Source organism: Phacochoerus africanus, chromosome 10 (assembly GCF_016906955.1).
Source record: "Phacochoerus africanus isolate WHEZ1 chromosome 10, ROS_Pafr_v1, whole genome shotgun sequence".
NCBI classification, from domain to species: Eukaryota; Metazoa; Chordata; class Mammalia; order Artiodactyla; family Suidae; genus Phacochoerus; species Phacochoerus africanus.
In genome coordinates, this window is record NC_062553.1 from 14024440 (window position 1) to 14039526 (window position 15087).

Sequence of the window (15087 nt, forward strand, 5' to 3'; positions counted from 1 at the left end):
TATACATGTATGTATGTATTTCTTCAAGAAATTTTACAGATAAAAGCAGAAATATATCATATATATTCCTTTTTAGGACTTTTTTCACTTCTGTGACCTTGGTCACTTTTTCTTGGCAGTGGAGTTAGAAGGTTCTTTCTTCTGTAATGATTTAGTCTCTTTAAGGTCTAACCCAAGCACATTTCATCTTAAAGAAATCAGCATCAAGGAGTTCCCATTGTAGCTCAACAGAAATGAATCTGACCAGCATCTCTGAGGACTTAGTTTCCATCCTTCACTCAGCGGGTTAAAGATCCGGCATTGCCTTGAGCTGTGGTGTAGGTCACAGAGGCAGCTTGGATCTGGCATTGCTGAGGCTGTGGTGTAGGCCAGAGGCTACAGCTCTGATTCGACCCCTGACCTGAGAACCTCCATGTGTGTCGGGTACAGCCCTTAAAAAAAAAAAAAAAAAAAAAAGAAAGGAAAGAAAGAAAAGAAAAGAAATCAGCGTTGAGTCCCTCTACCTTTCATTATCATTTCCATCTAAAAACTTCATTGATGTTTCCTTGATTGTTTGTACCTCGTCAATGTTAGGAACTGATTGGGACTGAGATCTTTTTGCTTTTCCGAGTTTCTCTTCCATTTTTTTCTTCATCTTCCTTCTCTTTTTCTTCTTCATAACTAACACCATTAGCCACTCTGTACTTCTCTCACCTTTCTGAAGGATGGACATTTTCTCATTGAAGTAGAGTCTAAGTTCTTCCACTCAATCATTGGTGAAGGATGGAGCCCTTGCCACAATTATTTTTTCATCTTGACTCACTAGCAATTCTTTTTAATTTTTTTTTCTCTTTAGGGCCAGATCTCCTACCCACTGAGAAAGGCTAAGTATCAAACCCACACCCTCATGGATACTAGTCGGATCCGTTTCTACTGTGCCACAATGGGAACCTCCACTACTAATTCTTTAGTGGGTTGTTCCTGCCTTTTCTAAAGAAATTTTACCCATGGTGACACAGCAAGATCAAAAGACAAGGCACATTCAGGCATCCGTAATTTTCCCACATCAAATAAATTTTTACCCTTCATCAGATACTCTGAATGAATGTAGAAGACAAAATATTAATGTGCTCCTTCTTTTGAATCTTTAACTTGGGCTAAAATCAATTCCATTTTTTTTATTCTGGACATCTCTAAGATTTTTCTGCATTGATTTTTATTTCCTTCATAGGCTCTTTCTTCTGGAGAAGGTTCTGTGCCATTTCTTTTCCTTCTGAGGAAAGCAAAATTAATAAAGTGTCACCATTCTCTTTGTACTTGAAAGTTTTACATGATTCTGAATATACGTGTTGGCATCCTAAGGACAATCAAGCTGAAGAACCCAATTCACGGTCAGAAAGACCAGCCCTCTGGCTGTAATATCACCTGCAAAGAGTATTGAGGATCTCTTGAGGACAAATTCATTATAGACCTCTATTCTCTTCACTGCTGCTGCCAAACACAGAGGTCAAGGATAGAAATATCAGGAAGCCCAATAGCTGGCAGAACCCTCAGTAGACATACTAAACCTCTCTACAACTAAATAAAAATATACTTTCTTCTTCAGGTGTCTTCTCAAAAAGGAATATATCCCATTTTTTTTTAAACTGCAGTTCACAATCTACGTAATTTTGTTCCAAATAAAATCTAATCAAAATCTACATGCCCTATTTTTTGGGGGGGGGGTATGAAGAGTCCAGGGTAAGTGACATGCTAAAATCAAACAATTCTTCATTAAACAAACATTTTTTTAATTACTCAATGAATGTATTACATTTATAGTTGTACAATGATCATCACAATCCAGTTTTATAGGATTTCCATCCCATACCCTCAGTGTATCCCCCCAACCCCGAAACTGTCTCCTTTAGAAACCATAAGTTTTTCAAAGTCTGTGAGTCAGTATCTGTTCTGTCAAGAAGTTCATTGTGTCCTTTTTTCAGATTCCACATGTAAGTGATATTGGTGTCTCATTGTCAGACTGACTTCACTTAGCATGATGATTTCTAGGTCCATCCATGCTGCTATAAATGCCGTTATTTCATTCCTTTTAATGACTGAATAATATTCCCTTGTGTATAGGTACCACATCTTTATCCACTCCTCTGTTGATGGACATTTAGGTTGTTTCCATGTCTTGGCTATTGCAAATAGTGCTCCAATGAACAATGGAGTACATGTATCTTTTTGATTCATGGTTTTCTCTGGATAGAAGCTCAGGAGTGGGATTGCTGGTTCAAATGATAGTTCTATTCTTTGTTTCCTGAGGGATCTCCATACCATTTTCCACAGTGGTTGCACCAATTTACAATCCCACCAACAGTGTACTAGGGTTCCTTTTTCTCCACACCCTCTCCAGCACTTATTGTTTGTAGACGTTTTGATGATGGCCATTCTGGCTGGTGTAAGGTGAGTAAACCTACCCAAAGAGACAAAAGACCTGTACTCTGAAAAGTATAAGATACTGATGGAAGAAATCAAATGTGACACAAATAGATGGAAAGACATAACATGCTCTTGGATTGGAAGAGTTAATATTATTAAAATGACTATACTACCTAAGGCAATATACAGAGTCAATGCAATCCCTATCAAATTACCAAGGATGTTTTTCACAGAACTTGAACAAAATATTTTAAATTGTTTGGAAGCACTAAATGCCCAGAATAGCCAAAGACATCCTGAAAAAGAAAAATGGAGCTGGAGGAATCAGGCTCCCAGACTTCAGACTATACTACAAAGCAACAATCATCAAAACCATATGGTACTGGCACAAAGACAGAAATAGAGATCAGTGAAACAGGATAAAAAGCCCAGAATTAAACCCATGCACCTATAGCCAACTAATCTATGACAAAGGAGGCAAGAATATACAATGGAGAAAGGACATCTTGTTCAATAAGTGGTGCTGGGAAAAGTGGACAGCCACATGGAAAAGAATAAAATTAGAACACTCCCTAACACCATAAAAATAAAATCCAAATGGATTAAAGACCTAGGTATAAGACCAGACACTATAAAATTCTTAGAGGAAAACATAGGCCAAACACTATCTGACATAAATGACAGCAACATCTTCTCAGATCCACCTCTTAATGACAGTATAAACAAAAATAAACAAATGGGACCTAATCAAACTGAAAAGTTTCTGCACAGCAAAGGAAACCCTAAACAACATGAAAAGACAACCCACAGAATGGGAGAAAATCTTTGCAAGTGAATCAATTGACAAGGGATTAATCTCCAAAATTTATAAACACCTTCTTCAGCTCCATACCAAAAAAGCAAACAACCCCATCCAAAAATGGGCAGAATATCTAAACAGACAGTTCTCCAAAGAAGTCATACAGATGGCCAAAAACCACAAAATATTCTTTATATTAAAGTCTATTTTGTCTGATAGGAGTATTGCTACTCCGGCTTTCTTTTGATCCCCACTTGCATGGACTATTTTCTTCCATCCTCTCGCTTTCAATATCATCTTTGCCTCCAGTTTATTTCCAATGTCTTGCATTATCTTCAGCATCAACAGTCTAAAGTCTTTTTCCTGGAGGCTGAGGATCTCCTGATCACTTAGCTGATTTTCTGGGGTTTTTTCTTTCTCCCTTATCTGAGTTATAGTTCTCTTTCGTTTCATTTTTATAGGCTTTTGGTGTGGTGACATTTTTACAGATGAGAGTTGTAGCCTCTTTTATTTCTGGCATCTTCCCTCCTGTGGCTGAAGTTGGCTCGGGGACCAACTTTTTGAGAATCTACTGAGTGCCAAGACATTTACTATATGCAATGGGAAATCCAATCATCAATAACAATTATATCAAAGTTATCTATTTAATTATATTTCTATACTACTAAATACTTAATTTACATGTCTGGGAAGCTTTCTTATTCATCTCTTTTTGTTCCTGGTAGAATATAAGTTCTGAAAATTCACCATTTAAGATTCTGGCCTTGTATATCCCACCTGTGTCGCCTTAGACAATATATATAATTTCCTTTAACTTAGATTACTCTTGTATAAGATGGAGAAGCATATTAGAGACCTACACATAGAGTGAGTCCAGCATATCAAATGAGTTATTACATACAACTTAAAAAATGTATAAACTTAAACAACTTAAAATAATATGTAGTACATAATATGCACCGAAATATTATTGTAATAGATAATAAATATATGGTGGATAGCATGAAGTTGATAAAGCATATAGATAGTAAAAATCTAGAAGAAAAGCCATATATATGAAAGGTCTAACAAAAGGCAAAAGAATTAATATCCCTATGGAGAAGTGGATTGTATTACAAGGACTCAAAGTTGAGATATATTACTGACACATATTCTTTTTAAAAAATGCATTATTGTTCACTAAAAAATTTCAAACATGTGATACATAACAGATACAGTGCTAGGCTAGGTGCTGTAAATACAGTGAGAACAAAATATATGGTTCGTGTCATGTTCCTATGGAGTTTTCATTGGAGACATACACTGACAAATTTTTTGCATTTATGGAATATTAAGATGATAAAGTCTGATGTTCTGTAGAAACATAAAAAATCAATCCAAAATAATCTGTGTGGAACATAGGGAGTATGTTGTGAAGGAAGTAATTATTTGGCCAACAACCTAAAAAGTAAGTAGTTATTGAGTGCTGTCGGAGATGGAAATGAGAAGTGGTGAAATGAATGAAATGCTTTTATTAAAATCACAAAGGTTAGTTGGAGTTCCTGCTGTAGCAGAGTTGGTTAAAAATCTAGCTTCAGCCATTCAGGTTGCTGAGGGGGCACAGGTTAGATCCCTAGCCCAGTGCAGTGGGTTAAAGGATCTGGCATTGCCATAAATGTGGTGTGGGTCACAGCTGTGGCTCAAATTTAATCCCTTGCCAGGGAACTTCATACGCTGCAAGTGTGGCCATTTAAAAAAAAAGAAAAGTATTAGCAAAAAATAACCTGACCCAAGATTTAACCTCTTTCCATGCCACTTCTCAGAGTAGCCTACACTGAACTTATTTTCCACTTTGAAGTCTCCTTTTATAACCAGTGGAGCTTATGCATCCTCCTGGGTTCTGATTACATGGGATCCTCCAGAATATGTTTTGGGGGATTTTCCCCACCACTGTGTTAGAAAGTTATCATGAATAGTTAATGGAGTAAAATATTATACGATGATAACAACCTAAATATTTATAACAAAATTTAAAACTTTATTTTCATATGCATGGCCTCACTGAAATGTCACAGTTACTAGTGACTTGCATATGAATTTTCTCATTTTACAAAGCAGGGAAGTAAAGCTGATGGGCTTGTGAAAAGTTACATAGCTAATGTTGCTATAAATTGTATGACCAAACTAGATCCTGAAAATGAGGCAGTACAGAGACCCATGCAGGAAAGAGGGAAGGCCCTGACTGAGATCTCAGAGGACTTTCCAAGAAAAGGCAATTGTAGTAAAAGGCCCTAGGTGGGTGGTACCTGGGCTTCGTGTGTGTGCAGAACAATAAGGAGGTCAATGTGCCTGGAACAGAAGAAAGACAGGAAAGATTAGGGAGAAAACTAACAAGAAGCTAGAATTTATAAGACCTCATAGTCCTTTATAAGAATTGCAGGTGTTAGATTCAGTGAGATGGGCAGTCACTGCAGAGTTTGAAATGAAAGAAAGACAGGATAGGTCAGTTAAGAGGCATTGAAATAATCAATGATGGTGGGTGTAGCCGATGAATAGGAGGTAATGAGACTGGATCAAATTCTGGATATATTGTTAAGGTTAAGGTGGCAATATTTGACTTAGAATTAGATGTGAGGTATGAAAGAAAGAGAGGCGTCAATGAACACCACATGTTTAAAAGGCGATAGAGCATTTATAATCTTCATTCATTTTCCTGCTAGCCCTGTGGGTATGTGCTTCATGGTTTGTTGTTTTTAATTGCTGTTTATCTCTTTATTAGTTGTTTTTCATGAGTGGCTTGAGAAAATAGAATAGAAAGAGTAAGGAGGGTGTGGGAAATTAGTTGGGATTTGGGATTAATTCAAAGAAATTAAAGGAACTCTATTTGTAGTAGAATTGTAGTAAAAATACCTTTACAGAAAACAAAGCTCCATTGCTTGTTTTGTTTTACTTGAAAAAAGTAATTATTACATGGGCATAAATGGGTTATATTTTCCAAGGAATTTGTCTTCTTGTAAACAAATCAACAAAAGTTGTCTCTAAACAACTTTTTTCAAGACATATTAAGAGCTTGAGGTATTAAAACCCTTCTTTGACTTTTTTTTCCTCTTCTCTTTAGGGCCACATCTGCAGCATATGGAAGTTCCTGGGCTACGGATCAAATTGGAGCTGTAGCTGCTGGCCTAAGCCACAGCCACAGCAACACCGATCCAAGCTGCATCTGTGACCCATGTTGCAGCTTGTGGCAACACCATATCCTTAGCCCACTGAGTGAGTCTAGGGATTGAACTGCATCCTCATGGATACTACGTCAGGTTCTTAACCTGCTGAGCCACAATGGGAATTCCAAAAATCCTTCTTTGAAATATTATTTATTTCATTTATGAAGAAATCAAATATTGTGTTTACACATCTAAAAGCATGCTTATCAGTCTACGCTTTTTTCAAACATGGAAGTCAAGTTGCTTTGAGAGCAAACACTTTTAGGCAAATACTTGGGAAGTGTATTTAAGGAGTAGCAGGCTAGATATTAATGCAGAACAATGACAAGTATGACATAGGTGCTAGACTTCACACTGAGGGGTCACTGCACATGTTATTCACAATGGCTGCCTCAGTAGATGAGCTGACATAACAACCCGCTGCCGATGCCATAAACAATTGCCAATTTCATTTTACAGGAGTTGCATGGGTGAGTTGAACCAGAAAAAGTGATGAGGATGGGTGTAACTGAATATGTATGACTCATTCAGAGCCGGCTTATTAGTCTAGAGACATAGGACAGACTCAACTTTGGAGAGCTCAGGTTCAAACCCCAAACCTGACATTTATTAGCAACATGACCTTGAGCAGACCACTGAACCAGTTTACGCACTTTAAAGAGGAGGAAATTAATGTGGACTTCTACTAGACAATCATGTGAATCGAATGAGACAAGGCATGTGTAAAAATGTTTTAAAGCATCATATAAATATTTGATGTTATTACTGAATAGGCTTTTCTTTTGAAAAATGGAAAGAAGAGAGCAGGAATGACTTTACAGTTATTGAATACGCTGTGGTTTCAGGAATTACCCACATACTCCTCTATTTAAATTAAAAAACAATGACCTATCTATGTATGTATCTATCTACAGATAGATAGATAAATCTATATCCATCATCCATCCAAGAACACTGTTGTGAACTTTGTCCAATGTCATTGTGTGTGTTATCATCAAGAACCAAACTTAGGTCAATATTTATGTCCAAGCCTACACAATTCGGTTAAACCAAGTCATCGCCTGTGCATTTTACATGGAGCCACACTGTGTCAGAGATGGAAGAAATTATAGACATCATCTAGTGAAATTGTTTTCAAATATTTAGTTGCAGTGTCCTCTTGGGAAGCTCAATATTTTCTAGAAGTAGAGCTGCTTTTATTAAAGCAGATGTGGGAAGTACAAAGTTGCTTCTCCTCTAGTTGGCTCTCCTCCACTTCTCTATTGGGGTTGCAAGTTCTTTAGGGTTTGAAAAGCCTTAATCTAGCCCATTCTCCTCAGTCTAATGACTGAAAAACAAAGTTTCATGGAATCTAAATGATTTACCCAAGAATGCAAAACTTTTTAATTGCAAGAAAAGAACAAGGAGTCCAATTCTGCAGAACTTTTTGACCCTATGCCCCCATATGCTTCCTATATTATTCATAGAATATTAATATTTGAAGGATCTTAACAAATGACACTCATATCTCCCAATCAACTTCCAAACCAGCCAAGAGATATATAAAGGAGGTTTCCATGTGGCGATAAAAATAGAATTAATATAATTGATGGAACTTCTGGAGAGCACAGCTCACTGTTTGATAACAGATGTTGCTCTCCAGCGTCAGGGCTTCTTCTACACAGAATGAGCCTTTACCAATAAACTTAACTGTGGGGGACAGCAATGGACCAGACTTCAAGCTTCTTGGAGGCCAGACTAGAGCTGAATGGATAGTAAAGTTTGAGCTCGACCTACCTAGTTTCTTCTCCCTAACATACTAGATCACCCATCTTCCATGAGAGTAAGGGGCCAGTGCAAGTCCAGTGCTATCTTAATATAAGACATTTGTTATAAAATGAAACATCGAGAGAATGGGCTTAGTGACTCCACCTAAATGTACAAAAGGCACAAGTCTGATGAGATCACACATAATAACATACGGTTTTATTTTGTTTAAACTTCTGGTTTTAATTTTTGATATTTTATTGTGCTATTAAGACAACATTCCCATGAATATATCTCAATGTCTGAGTACTTATCAAACTAATAAATGTTATATATTTCCTTGTAGCTTTATAATTTATGGATGAAATTATTTCTGGAACTAAAAGTTGTTGTTGTAAGATGTTTTATGAGGAAAAACCAAATGTGGATAAATCTTGAAGTAGCATTTTCTCCTATTACCTTGGAAACAGAAGAACAGGATTAATTGTCGTATCTTCAAACAGGAGATATATCCCAAAGTCAGGGTGGAGATTGGAGTCTTAGAATCAGTGAGACCATGTGCAGTACTAATGATAAAAGAAGCTTGGATGTAAAGAGGGGTTTGAAACACACACCTTCAGGTAATATTAAAGATCTGTTGAAGAAGCCAGGCAAATTCCATGGAAAGAAGCATGCCATATTAAAAAGTCAAGCCAACCTTCTCCAATACTGATAAGAGATGAAAAATGACAAGTATAAATGAATACAATACTCACAGTCTCAAAGAATATTCCCCAAGAATGACTTTCTCCTTGGTCAATAAATATCACTTAAGCTTCCTCTGGCCCAAACATGGACTCACATATAATCTCTTACTACCTACAAACGTGACCAGTACAATGAGGAAGGAGGGACACAAAGCTTTGCTAAGGGTTCAAGAATGAGAAAAGGTAAAGAGTTCAAGGAAGTATCAAGATAAGTTTAACTCCTCTTCGCTTCATGATCCAGGCAGGGACCCTCTGGGCTCAGAGACCAGTCTCTACGTCTGTATAACCACATTTGCTAGTGGTTATATAGGTGTACCTGAGAGTCTGCCAAAACCAGTCAAGAGAAAGTCCCTAGAAGTTCTTGATCAAACCCCTGTGGTAGGCAGAATTAGGGTTTTCCAAAGAGATGCATGCCCTAATCCCTAGAATCTGAATATGTCAGGTTACATAGAAATTGGGAGTTAAGTTTGCAAATGTAATGAATTTTACAGCTGACTTAAAGTAGATAATCCTGTATTATCCAGGTGGGCTCAAAGTAACAACAAGAGGATTCTTTTTAAAATAGAACAGAGAGGCAGATGAAGAAACCAGAGTCAGAGAGTGATGTTAAAATGCTGTGTTGCTGGTTTGAAGTTGGAGAAAGTGGCCATAAACTAAGAATGGCAGCCATCTCTAAGTGCTGGAAAAGGCGAGGACTAGATTATGCCTTAAATCCTTCAGAAGAAATGCAGCCTTGCTGACATCTTGATCTTAGCCCAGTGAGGCCCATTTTGGAGAGTTTACCCTTAGAACAGTTATGATCATACATTTTGGGGGTTTTAGGCCACAAACTGTGTTAATTTGTTACAGCAGCGAGAGACCACAAGTGAAACCCTCATGTCTTTTACTGATGATGGATTGACACCAAAAATACCAAACTGCTTTTAAGAAAGAGCTCTCCAGTAGGGGATTCAATTTGTCCTATGGATAGGATAACCATACCAAAACGCAGTGAGATAACCATCTCCTGAAGAAGGTAAAGCCAACACACTAGTGATTCCCACTAATGATTTACCATTTTTCTTCTAGAACTCCTTCAAAACTAGTGACATCCTGAGGCAAAACAACAGTAAAAATGATATCTATTTATTGACTAGGTTTTGGAAATATGACTTTCTTCCCCTCTGGAAAGAGAGAGGTTCTACTAAGGGAAAAAATACAATTTTCTTTAAATAAGGTGCAAACTTAATACCCCATGAGATTGTAAACTACCCATTGGGGAAATAAATAAATAAATAAATAAATAAAAAAGCAAGGAAACAAGTAACCAAGCAAGCCTCTTTGTGTATACCACAGTCCAGATTCATGCTTAATGCATGAGCAAGTATTAACGCCTTGCCTCCTCCATACCATCAACATTCTTATCTTGTCCCAGTGTCAATGAGCTCAGATTGACTGCCATTCCATTTCTGACTCTCTAGAGTCAGACAAACCTGTCTGGCCTGTAATTCCCATTGTGTCCTTATTGTTGGATTAATTAATTAACATTATGGGCTGGTTGAATTGACTCATAGCTCTTCAAAATTTATAAAGAGGTCTGAGAATGAGTTTTTGCAGACCAGATCCTTTTTAAAGATAGTTCAGGCATAATGGGCAACCCTAGGGTAAGTTAGTAATATTAGCATGTTCACCATGTTAAATTACTAGGACAATAAAAGACAATTATTCAAGGGAGGAACATACCTGGGGGCACAGTTTTAAGAACAGAATGACTTATCCTAGAATGTATTATATTTAATTGGCAATAAGAGTATATCTTGAGCATTTGATTATCTTAAAAATTTTTTTAAATTGGTATTCATTTTCTTTGTGAAGTATTCTAGGTTAACCTTTCACCAATTTTTTTTTCCTTTCTCTAGATCTAGGAAATGTAAATAATTTAATCAATGTGCTCAGAGACTTAATTAGTTAAAGTATCTCTAGGACATTGACAACTAAACATACTATAATTAAGAAGGTGAATATACAATAAGGGATATTTTAGGGATATTATTACAAGAAATAAAAGCTGTTTAAAATAAAAAGACTTCTTGGCAGTTGAATACACATGGGTCTCAAATTACCATTTGGTTTGACTAAGTTAAATGTTGCACATAAAATGACTTGGGGGCTGATAGAATGCCCCCCAAGTTCTCATTTACTGTTTCTGGTCCTAGAATGTTTTAGAATCTATAAAGACTCACAGGAAAACACTGTATGGCAAAAGGCAAGTCATGGAGTCTGAGAAAACACAGAGCAACTGGGCTCAAATCTATGCATAATATTGTTGTGGTTTTAACATTTTCATAAAATGAATGCAAGTAAATTATTTTAGATTAAGAGCATTTCTGACTTAGAAGCTGACTGCTGCTTCACTCTCTGTAGGTGTAGGAGCCAAATGATGAGATAAAAGTGAGGTATTCAAATGTTTTAGAAAGAGAGACTCATTCCCTGTGCTTATCTATAACACACGCACAAACCAGTCAAAGATTTCAGTAGCAGAGACCTGTGGTCCTCTTTTCCTTCTGAACTGAGGTTGCAGCTGTCCAACACTGCGTGGTGGCTCACAATCTCCCACAGCAGGATCCAAACAGCTGGGGCTCCAGGGGGAGGAGGCCCGATTTTATCACAGAGATGCCTGTGATTTAGGAAAGGGAGGTGATCTGCAGATATCAGTGGTTACGGAGACCTGGGGATCTGCAAAGACTGAGTCAGCACATGCAAGAACAGTGTGGCTGAAGCAGAGTGAGCACGAATGGCTTTAGTGGGGAAGTGCAGAGACGCAGCTGTGATCACACTGGACCCTGGAGGCCATTTGAGGGGTTCCACTTTGTACTCTGAGGGGGATGAGAAACCATCAAAAGTCACCAGCAAAGGAGTCACAGGAATTGACCTGATGTTCCAGTTACTCTTTTAAATCTGTCTCCAGGAATCGCTATCTTAAAATTCCCACAATACCTGGTGAAGATATTGCTAATCTTATTATTGCTGTTCAAGCTAGAAAACGGAGGCTCACTCGGCTTCAGCCACCCTGTTCTCCTTGCATGTTCTGACTCAGTCTTTACCAGTTTCTTCCCTCTGCCCGAAGTGTGCTTCTCCCGTTGCCTACACACTTTCCTTCCTCATCCTCAGGCCTTTACAGTTTATCTTTTCACTGATGGCCACTCCCTCTAAGCCCCACAAGGGACCACCTATTTCTAAATTGACATTTCTTCCCGCATTTGCCCCCAAGGCTCTTTGCTTCTGCTATATGCACCCGGATTAACATTGTCGTACACACAATGTTGGTACATAATCACCTGCCTCTCTCTCACTAGAATACAAGTTCTATGAGGTTGAGACTTCAGCTGTTTGGGTCACTGCTAGGTCTCTGGCACTTAAACAGTATGTGAGACCCACCCAATATATATTTGTTGAAAAAATGAATTCTAAGTATCAAATTAGTATTAAGATTTAAAACAAGCCCGGGGGTTCCCACTGTGCCTCAGCAGTAATGAACCTGACTTGTATCCATGAGGATGTGGGTTCGATCCCTGGCCCTGCTTAGTGGGTTGAGCATTACTGTGAGCTGTAGTGTATCACAGATGGGGCTCATATCTGGCATTGCTGTGACTGTGGCACAGGATGGCAGCTGTAGTTTTTTTTGTTTTTTTTTGTCTTTTTGTCTTTTAGGGCCGCACCCTTCGGCTCATTTTCCAGGGTAGGTGTCCAACTGGAACTGTAGCTGCTGGTCTATACCACAGTCACAGCAACGCAGGATCCAAGCCATGCCTGAGACCCACACTACTGCTTATGGCAACACCAGATCTTGAACCCACTGAGGGAGGCCAGGGATGGAACCCGCGTCCTCATAATGCTAGTCTGGTTTGTTAACAGCTGAGCCACGACAGGAACTCCTGTAGTTCTGATTCAACCCCTAGCCTGGGAACCTCCATATACCACAGGTGTGGCCCTAAAAATAAATAAATAAATACATACATACATACATCCATAAATAAACAAAATAAGGCCAAATTTTGTAACACACACCTATATACATGAAAACACATACTCATTTATTGATGTAACTAATGTCTGTCACTTTACTAGTACTCCATATATATTATTTTATTGAGATATAATAAAATCTGAAATAGAGTTTATTATTCCCATTTTTAGAAATCGTGCCTCAGAAAAATTAAATAATATGCACCAAGTCACACTTGTAATGATTCTTAAAACTGAGTCTGTGTGATTCCAGCCCATTTTGCTCATCATAACAGGCCTGATAAATGTATTTGCTGTTGATCTAAATATGAGTTCAGCATCCACTCTGACTCCATGAATTGTCAGTCCCAGTCACTCATTTAAAAGTGAGCCTTGCTTTAATTTCAGGCATTGTCTTTGGTCAGCAGAGCTCTTTACCTGGGATTGACTGGTTATGGCTTTATAAGCTTGCAAACAATTGGAGACAAAGACAGTAAATTGGCTTCTTCTGTATGTGTTTAGATATCAAGCACCTACTTTTTTAAAGGAGTATGTTACGTAGAAATGGCTTGACATTTTTACATAAGTTACCTGAAAGTCATAGTTCAGAGGAAAGACATTTAATTTTGATCTGCTTTTTTGTTTTTTTTTCCATTTATCAAAACTCGTGGAATCCTCACTCTGATTCGATTTGGCCCTTGCGCACTGATGTGACAGGTTTAATGGTCACGTGTCAGTATTCCAAAGGCCTGCTGTTTAACAGAAGAGCTCTGTTCCCTGGAATACTCCCGTCACCTCTCATCGACTGACCTTTCCCCTGGAAACATTCATCACCGGTGACACTGACTGATGAGCAGTCTGATCTCCTGACCTCCAATTTATTCACGTTGATGATCCTGACACTCTTCCTAGTCGTCCAGCCTCCACACAGCTGCCTAATATCATCAGCTGATCTTTCCTTCCCAGACATACTTTCTATTTCTTCACTGTACAGCCAGAATTACTTTCTCCTCCATCCAGCGTGAACTGTCACTTTTTTTTTTTTCACTCATTGCTTTTCAAAATCCTCAGACTTTCTCCCACCCTCACAGACATGTCTAGGTCTCTTGTTGTGTTACCTGCAGTCTATCTGTCTTAGGGGCTCATTGTCTGAGGAAAGGGATCTTCTTCCTGTTGGAATAACCTCATAAATTGGATAAGAAATTCTAGGTTGATAATAAAAGGATGACTCAACCTAAGTCATTGAGTCATTGATGACTTAACCCCTCCTATTTTCAGATTCCTACTGTTTTTATGACTTCACTTAATAGTGACTACTGCCACTAATGCTGTGTCCTTTCCTTAAGAACTTCCAGCAATTCATGCTGCTGATAAATCTACTATCACTATTAATAGCAATAATGGCCATTTGTTATTTTTTGCTATTTTTCAAATAAAGGCTAAATAAAAGAAAGGAATTTATTTAATATTAATATTTGTAATAATAAAATATCTTTTTTGATCGCTTACCATGTGCTTGAAACTCCTGTCACTAATATGTTTTACAGGTATCCTTTAGTTTCCAGAAAGTTCGCTCGAGGCTACCACACACTTTTGTGAGACCTACATTAGTACTTATTTTTGCTAGTCAAATAAATCCAAAGATCTTTTTCACTTTTAAGAAAATAGATGAACAGCAAAAATAGTGTTAAGCATTTGTTTTGCAGCAAGCCCTTGCAGAGGCAGCACATGCCTCAGTGGTGGGTGGGGCACCACTAAGTTCCTCCCCCAGAAACTATTCTCTGCATCCCAGCACCAAGCTGCCATGGCTTTGAACTGTGTTTGTGGCGAAGTAGATGAACCTGCATTCCATTTAACCCTCCCATCAATCCCTGTGAGGTAAAGAATATTAGCATCCTTATTTTGAAAACAAGAAAACTGAGACACAGTAATCAGTAGGTAAACAACACGCCTAATGTCACTATTCCTCGGCAGGACCAAGATTTTATTAGATGATTCAATAATTATCTTCGAGTCATGAGTTTCATCAACCAAATCCGGCTCAAAGGAAAAAAATATAGTTATGATGATGATAGTGTTGGTGATGATGAGGATAAAATGTTATTAATAAATGCTGTTATATCTGGTGGCAGAAATATTCTGTGTATTTTATACGGAGATTCTTTTTTGCTTAGTTCTACAAGAGCGCAAGATAGTTATCATCATGACT

The 15087-nt window shown here is 37.9% G+C and overlaps 1 pseudogene; it reads right to left on the reverse strand.

Moving 5' to 3' along the window:
- Positions 1 to 499: 499 nt before the first annotated feature.
- On the reverse strand, positions 500 to 13848 carry LOC125137372 (probable ATP-dependent RNA helicase DDX10; annotated as a pseudogene).
- Between the last annotated feature and the right edge of the window lie 1239 nt (positions 13849 to 15087).